At 51.8% G+C, this 8503-nt stretch overlaps 1 long non-coding RNA gene across 1 annotated transcript; it reads right to left on the bottom strand.

Moving 5' to 3' along the window:
• Positions 1–1489: 1489 nt before the first annotated feature.
• LOC308152381 lies at positions 1490–7241 on the bottom strand. The gene is made up of 3 exons (XR_013937333.1): positions 7125–7241; positions 1773–1816; positions 1490–1611 (listed from the first exon to the last, which is right to left on the bottom strand). It is a non-coding gene; the product is annotated as an uncharacterized lncRNA (long non-coding RNA).
• Between the last annotated feature and the right edge of the window lie 1262 nt (positions 7242–8503).

Genomic DNA, 8503 nt, shown 5'->3' on the forward strand with positions numbered 1-8503 from the left:
AGTGATCTCTCTCTTCTACCTCTAGACATGTAAGACTCACCTGTTTCTCTGTCTGATGTTCACCTGAGCAGAGATCACTGTGACGCCCCACGTCTAACTGCCTTATTCTGTTCAACTGTTTTAGATTACAGTCAACTTTATTATCATTGCACAGAGTACAAGTACTGAGACAACGAAATTTAGTTTGGCATCTAACCAGTTGGCTGACAGACAGACAGACAGACAGGCAGGCAGACAGACAGGCATACAGACAGACAGACAGACAGACAGACAGGCAGGCAGACAACTCAATTAATTGTTTGGATCGTTTATTAATGCTGTTTAAAATAATATAGTTTATTCAACCAATGTCTATTTTATTACATTATTTTACTATACACTTATTATTACACGTACCAATTGCAACACTAGCTAAAAAAACAAACATGTAAAGAGTTGTTGCTTACAGTATGGGTCTAATTCTGTTAAGTTCCAGACAAAGTATAACAATTAAAGCTAAAAACACAGTAAACATGAAAACAAACAATTCCACTGGGAAAAACGTAACGACCAAATTAATAACAACAAAAACTAATACGACTGTCACAACAGTAGAAACTGCCACGGCTGCAAAGAAATTGTTCCTGAAGTAGATCTGAAACCTGTTGTAGGCAACCTTCAGTGCCACTCCTGCGATGACTCCAAACACGAGCACAATGAACCCAACAACAGCCAGAACTGGTACTGGTATTGTCACTATAACACAGAAATACAGTAACACTTCAAAGACATGGTTATCACTTAAAAGCCACACTCTGTGATTTCTGCACACTGTAAAATAGTGCAGATACTTTACTTTGTTGACAAAAACACTAACAATGGAGTTATAAATAGGCTACTTTGGTGAACTTGCCAGCCGAGTTCAGAATCATGACGCTTTGAGAGCCATGGGTTAAATCATGACGCTTTGAGAGCCATGGGTTAAATCATGACGCTTTGAGAGCCATGGGTTAAATCATGACGCTTTGAGAGCCATGGGTTAAATCATGACGCTTTGAGAGCCATGGGTTGAATCATGACGTTTTGAGAGCCATGGGTTGAATCATGACGTTTTGAGAGCCATGGGTTAAATCATGACGTTTTGAGAGCCATGGGTGAAATCATGACGTTTTGAGAGCCATGGGTGAAATCATGACGTTTTGAGAGCCATGGGTTAAATCATGACGTTTTGAGAGCCATGGGTTAAATCATGACGTTTTGAGAGCCATGGGTTAAATCATGACGTTTTGAGAGCCATGGGTTAAATCATGATGTTTTGAGAGCCATCTGCTCACATTTCCCTCCTGCATTTTAAAATAAGGCATCACAAACCTTCTCCAGATGGTTTACAGGATCATGCTAGCTTGGGCTGCCTACGTTGTTGACATCTGATTGATTGACAGTTCAACTATTACACACACACACACACACACACACACACACACACACACACACACACACACAGTAATACCTGCTGCAGGTGGAGAAGGGGCCTGTTGGAGTATGTTGTTGTTTGACTTCCACGGTTCCATTGTCTTGTTGTCTTGTTCTGCAATGTCAGGAACTGAGGCAGCACAGCCGGGCACTCTCTTGCTTGATTTAGCAAAAGGCACAAGTGAGAGCAATATAACTAAAACCAAATGGTAGACTTAGACTACATCAGGGGGAAGAACCCAGGGTTTTATACTTTACTTGAAGCTAAACATTTGTTTCCAAAATCTCTCATGACAAAAACATAAACATGTTTGTAATACCTGAGGAGACTGGCTGTTTCTGTTCCCCTCACCAACTCAATGATCTGAAACATCCAGAAACAATCAAAGTAAACTTATGATTATGATCGTCTAAAACCAGACCGGTCTCAACGTCGGTAGGGACCAGAGCAAGTGAAGAAAACGTAAGTGCAGTGAATTATATTTTTCTAATGACAAGTGATAGGGGGGGGGGGGGGTGTGTGTGACCAGAGACCATTGCAAAAATGATGTATGTTTAAAAGCATGTTTAATCACACTATCATGTTTAGACAACCTCACCTGTCTCCCTGCCTACTGCTATGAATGTTGGATCAGGCTGGTATGGCTTACTCCCTATGTCCATGGCACTGCTTGTTTTTAGTTTTTATTATTTGAATTATTCTTTTGCATCTTGTGTTATAATAACAACAACTATGTCAATATAGAAATAGGTGGTAGACCATCATACCAGAATGGTTACATACTAGTCCATAATTCATAATAGTGTAGTGACTACATTATGGGTTCATGTTCTCCTCTTACTGTTGGTTGTGTAGTGGGAGGGAACCAGTTCTGGCACTAGGGGCAGAGGGGAAGATTATTAACGTTGCACCTTCCTGTTTAGAGACAAGAGTTTTGGTGATCTATTTTCTGGTCCTGTACTGAGAGTACAAGTTGTTATTTTGATTAAACAGTTATCATTACGTTGCCTACGTCTTTCCTTTTTCCTCCGGCACTACACTGGTGACCCCCGACGTGGATTTTTGTTAACGTAATTGTGTACAAAAACCAGCGAGCGAACATTACAATCCTGCAAAATGTCCGGGCGAGGAAGACGTTCAAACCAGCGGCAGCCATCACCATCCCCTGTCAGGGTAACGCGTGGTGCGCACACTCCCACTCTCAAGCTACCAGAGTTCTGGGACTCAACGCCTGCTGCATGGTTTGCTATTGTAGAGGCACATTTCAACAAAAGTGACATCGATGACGACGACGACCGGTACAACCATGCTGTGGCAATGTTGGGCAGCTCCACCGCAGCTCGAGTGGTAGGTTTTTTGTCTGCTCCCCCGACGACGAACAAATATGAGCGCCTCAAGGCCCTGCTTCTAGAGACATTTGAACTGTCCACTGCGGAGAGGGTGCGGCGCCTATTTGCCATGTCGGACTTGGGTGACGAGAGGCCTTCTGCGCGCATGGAGAGGATGCTAAACCTGCTCGGTACAGAAGACCCCATGATCCTCTTCACAGAGCTGTTCATGCGCACATTGCCAGCTCAAGTTAGGATGGCGCTGGCCAACACCGCCATCATGGAGCCCCGCGCCCTGGCCAGGGAGGCGGACCGGTTCGTCTTGGCCATGCCTCAACGGTCCCCCGACCTGCTCGCTCCCGCGGCCGCCCCGCCACCCGACCGTCGCAGGAGAGCGAAGGATGACGCCAGACCTTCTGGCCAGCAGGGTAACGCTGCGGGCCATTGTTTCTACCACGCCACTTTTGGCGCCAAGGCCAAACGGTGCCGCTCACCCTGCACCTTCGGACCGACGGGAAACGGCGGGGCCGGCACTCAGTAGTGGCCCTGAGCGCTGGCGTCACCAACAGGCTGCTCTTCATACAAGACACCGCCTCTGGTCGCAGTTTCCTTTGTGACACAGGTGCCCAGTGGAGCATCATTCCGGCAGAGAGATCGGATGTGGCGAAGGAGGAGCGTGGTCCGCAGTTGGCAGGCGCGGACGGCACACCTATCTGCTCTTATGGCACTAGGGCGGTGGACGTGTGCTTCGGAGGGCAATGCTTTTCGTGGGATTTTGTCATAGCGGCTGTCACATTTCCCCTCCTTGGTGCGGATTTTCTGTGCGCCCACAACCTGTTGGTGGACGTGGGGAACAGGCGCCTGGTCAACTCACAGACTTTCGCTTCCTTCGCCTGTACGCAGGGGGAGGCGGTCTACAGCGGGTGGTCCAATACGCTCGCCGAAAGTGACCAGTACCTTCGGCTGCTCGCCGAATTCCCCGACCTTACCAAGCCCACCTTCTCCGCGCCCACGGTGAAACACGGAGTGGAGCACCACATCGAGACCGAGGGGCCTCCCCTCCACGCCAGGGCCAGGCGCCTCAACCCGGAGAAGCTGGCCATCGCCAGGGCGGAGTTTGCGCATATGGAGCGGGTGGGCATCGTTCGGCGCTCGAGCAGCCCCTGGGCGTCTCCCCTGCACATCGTCCCTAAGTCAGACGGCGGGTGGCGCCCATGTGGGGACTACCGCCGCCTCAACGACGCGTCCAAGCCTGACCGCTACCCGGTCCCACATGTCCAGGACTTTTCAGCGAACCTGGCAGGCAAACGCTTCTTCTCCAAAGTGGACCTGGTACGGGGGTACCATCAGGTGCCGGTGCACCCCGAGGACGTCCCTAAGACGGCCGTAATCACGCCATTTGGACTCTTCGAGTTTCTGCGGATGCCGTTCGGCCTGAAGAACGCGGCGCAGACCTTCCAACGCCTCATGCACTCGGTGCTCCGGGACCTACCATTCCTCTTCGTCTACTTGGATGACATCCTCGTCGCAAGCACCACGGAGGAGGAGCACCTGTCCCACCTCCGGGCCCTTTTCACACGGCTCAGCCAACATGGGCTGATTGTCAATCCGGCGAAGTGTGAGTTCGGACGGAACACCATCGACTTTCTCGGGCACCGGGTCTCCGCAGAGGGGGTGACCCCCCTCCCCTCGAAGGTGGAAGCTGTCGCTGCTTTCCCGCGCCCCAGCACAATCAGCGAGCTCAAGGGGTTCATCGGGATGGTAACCTTCTACTATCGCTTCCTCCACCACATCGCTCACATCCTGCGGCCTCTGTACGATGCCCAGAAGGGCAAGACTCTGAAGCAGCCGGTGGACTGGACGGCGGAGCGTGTCAAAGCCTTTCAGGACACCAAGGCGGCCCTGGCCCGCGCTGCCATGTTGGCCCACCCCTCGCCCTCGGCACCCACTGCTCTCACCACGGACGCCTCTGACTTTGCTGTGGGAGCGGTGTACGAACAGTGGGTTGGGGACGCCTGGCAGCCTCTTGCATTCTTCAGCCGCCAGCTGTCTCCCAGAGAGCAAAGGTACAGCACATTCGACAGGGAGCTCCTCGGGCTGTGGCTTGCTGTCAGACACTTCCGTTTTTTACTTGAGGGCCGCGAGTTTACGGCCTACGTGGACCACAAGCCACTCACGCACGCCATGTCCAAGGTGGCGGAGCCGTGGTCCGACCGCCAACAGCGCCAGCTCGCCTACATATCCGAGTTCACCACAGACATCCAGCACGTTGCTGGGAAGTCCAACCAGGTCGCGGATTGTCTCTCCAGGGCGGTGGTTGGTGCGGTCCAACTGGGTTTGGACTACGCGCGCATGGCTGCAGACCAGGCCGCCGACCCCGCCGTCCAGGCTCTCAAGTTGTCGGACACAGGACTGCGCCTAGAAGAGGTGGTTTTCGGTGACGCAGGGGCCACGCTCCTGTGCGACGTCTCCATGGGTCAGCCACGACCGGTGGTCCCCGCCAACTGGAGGCGCCCCGCCTTCGAGGCGATACACGGCTTGTCTCACCCTGGTAGGAAACCGTCCTCACGGCTGGTGTCAGAGAAATTCGTCTGGCATGGGCTCAAGAGGGATGTGAGGGCCTGGGTAGACACGTGCATCGCCTGCCAGCGCGCCAAGGTGCATCGACACGTCAAGGCCCCCCTGGAGCAGTTCTCTGTGCCTGAGCGGAGGTTCGATCATGTAAACGTGGACCTGGTAGGGCCGCTGCCCCCCTCGCACGGATACACCTATCTCTTTACCATGGTGGACAGGACGACTCGCTGGCCGGAGGCAGTTCCGCTCTCCTCAACGACAGCCCCCGACCTGGCCCGGGCGTTCATCGCGGTGTGGGTCTCCCGCTACGGCACCCCTGCTGATCTCTCCTCTGACCGTGGCTCACAGTTTACTTCAGAGCTGTGGGCAGCGGTGGCGGAGAATCTGGGGGTCAAGCTCCACCGCACGACCGCCTATCACCCGCAGGCGAACGGGCTCTGTGAGCGTTTCCATCGATCCATGAAGGCCGCCCTTCGAGCCAGCCTCACGGACAGCGACTGGCTTGACAAGCTGCCGTGGGTCATGCTGGGGCTCAGGACAGCGCCTAAGGAGGACCTCCAGTCGTCGTCCGCTGAGCTGGTGTTTGGACAGCCGCTGCGGGTCCCCGGTGACTTCATTCCCAAGTCAACGGAGCCCTGGTCCGCCGCCGCTCAGCGCGCCTCCCTGCTGGACAGCGCCAGGACCTTCGTCCCGGTCCCGACTACGCAGCATGGTGTCCCTACTTCGAGGGTGCCCCCGGAGCTGCACTCAGCGAGGTTCGTTTTCATTCGTCATGATGGCCACAGGACTCCACTACGTCCTCCTTATGACGGGCCTTTCCGTGTCATCGAGGCCGGAGCCAAGAACTTCATGGTTGACATGGGGGGTAGGCCTGAGTGTGTGTCCGTTGATCGCCTCAAACCGGCCCACTTGGACCTTGAACTGCCCCTGGACTTGGCCCTGCCACCGCGCAGAGGCCGGCCTCCAGTCCTACCTCCCCTGCCGCGCCCTGGACATTCCCCCCTCCGACCCCGACAACCCCCCGCAGCTCGCGAGCCCCCGGTCGTCACTGCCCCCCGTCCTTCCCTGCAGGAGGACGTGGTGGGCGATGTCACACCTCCTCCCGCACCTCCTGACTTTACCTACGATCGTAGGGGCCGGGCCATACGCCCTCCTCGCCGTGAGGATTTCCAATATTGAGGTGAACACTGGGGGGGCTGGTGTAGTGACTACATTATGGGTTCATGTTCTCCTCTTACTGTTGGTTGTGTAGTGGGAGGGAACCAGTTCTGGCACTAGGGGCAGAGGGGAAGATTATTAACGTTGCACCTTCCTGTTTAGAGACAAGAGTTTTGGTGATCTATTTTCTGGTCCTGTACTGAGAGTACAAGTTGTTATTTTGATTAAACAGTTATCATTACGTTGCCTACGTCTTTCCTTTTTCCTCCGGCACTACAATAGCATGTTTAATCACACAATCGTTTTATTCTTTTGAAAGTTCGCAAAAACTGAGATAAGTAAATGTGAATCATGCGCGTTTCCATGAAAGGGGCTCTAGGTATATATAGGCTTCTCTGCCCTCCTCCTCTCTGCCCTCCTCCTCTCTGCCCTCCTTCCTATCAGGAAACATACAGATGTCTCCCTCAACTGGGAATAAGAACTACTGTCTCTCTAAACAGCGTATATGGACGTCAAAACTATGTTGTTTAGTGACACACAGCCGATTCATGTGTTGACATTCACCAGCCATTGTGTAGGGTTAATATTAAAGTAAAAACTCCAGTACTCACGGACTCCAAAAAGATGATTCCTTATTGCACAGACACAGACACAGACAGCACACGAACGATTCAATCACTCTGGCGTTCCTCAGAGGTGTGGTGTGGAGGTTAAACAGCTCTCATGCGAAATCCGGGGAAATGAAACTGAAAGTTATTGTGTAACTCATTTTCGTTTTTCTTCTTCATAATACTGCCAAGTCTCACGCAATCACCGTGAGACTCACGCATTTCAACCAGTTCTCACGCTCTCACGCCGCATCTCTATTTCTCACGGCGAGAAATAACAATTTTTTTTTTTTTTTTTTTTACGGGACTTTTATTTTTGAAATTCCTTGAAAGAAAGCTAGAGAAAGACATGAGTTTCGTGGCATCTTTCTGCACGCGCGTTAACATGAGTCTGCAATCGAAGCGGCAGGCGAGCGCTGATGGACGAACCTGTGTTCACGCGAGCTGCAAGAACGTAGCAAGCAGGGTTGCCAGATTGGGCTACTATTGGTCACACTGGACGGGTGGATTCGGCAGCTTTTAGACCGGTTGGGCTGGACATTGTCAATTCCATCTGGCAACCGTGGTAGCAAAATATGTGCATACATTTACAACATCGTATCTGGTAGCCTACTGGACTGGGTTGCACCAATATGGCGTAAGTCATTACTAAATGCAGGCATTTAGTAGTTACTAAACCCCTAGTTGTTACTAGTTAGTTTCAAACTAGTTGTTTACTAATTTCGGTTGCACCACGCCAATCTTTTGCCAATCTTAGCTAGTAAATACTCAGTTTTGGTAACTGTTTTTTGTTTCTCTACTGTAACATAACCAGGTACATTAATAATAATAATAATTATTAATAATTACAATTTACAATACAAATACAACAATTGGGGGTCCCTCCCAAAAAAATGTGGGCGCGCTGCCCGCGCACAAAATCACCCACCAAGCCCTCATTCTGACCCAGGAAAAACCCTGGTATGTACTGTATAACATGATAGCCATCTATGAGAAATGCACTGTATATAAGATGATGACCACGGGTCTTTCTGCTGCTGACCAAGGGGCTGAGTCCTGTTGATGGGGCCCAATGTTTCTTTTAGAGTCTGTAGGCTACTGTATTTGTTTATTAAGTCCTCATCCTCACATACAAAGCCCTCCACAGCCTGGCCCCCCCTTACCTGACTGACCTCCTTCTCCCCCACCGCCCTACCCGTACCCTCCGATCCTCATCCATTGTTCCCCTCACTGTCCCACCCTCAAAACTCAAAGGCTTCGGTCACCGTGCCTTTTCACGAGCCGCACCCCGCCTCTGGAACTCTCTCCCTCAACCACTCAGAGACTCACCCTCACTCCTCACTTTTAAATCCCACCTCAAAACCTACCTGTTCTCCCACGCC

The sequence above is a fragment of the Nansenia antarctica genome, assembly GCF_963989245.1.
Source record: "Nansenia antarctica genome assembly, chromosome: 3".
Lineage (NCBI taxonomy): Eukaryota > Metazoa > Chordata > Actinopteri > Argentiniformes > Microstomatidae > Nansenia > Nansenia antarctica.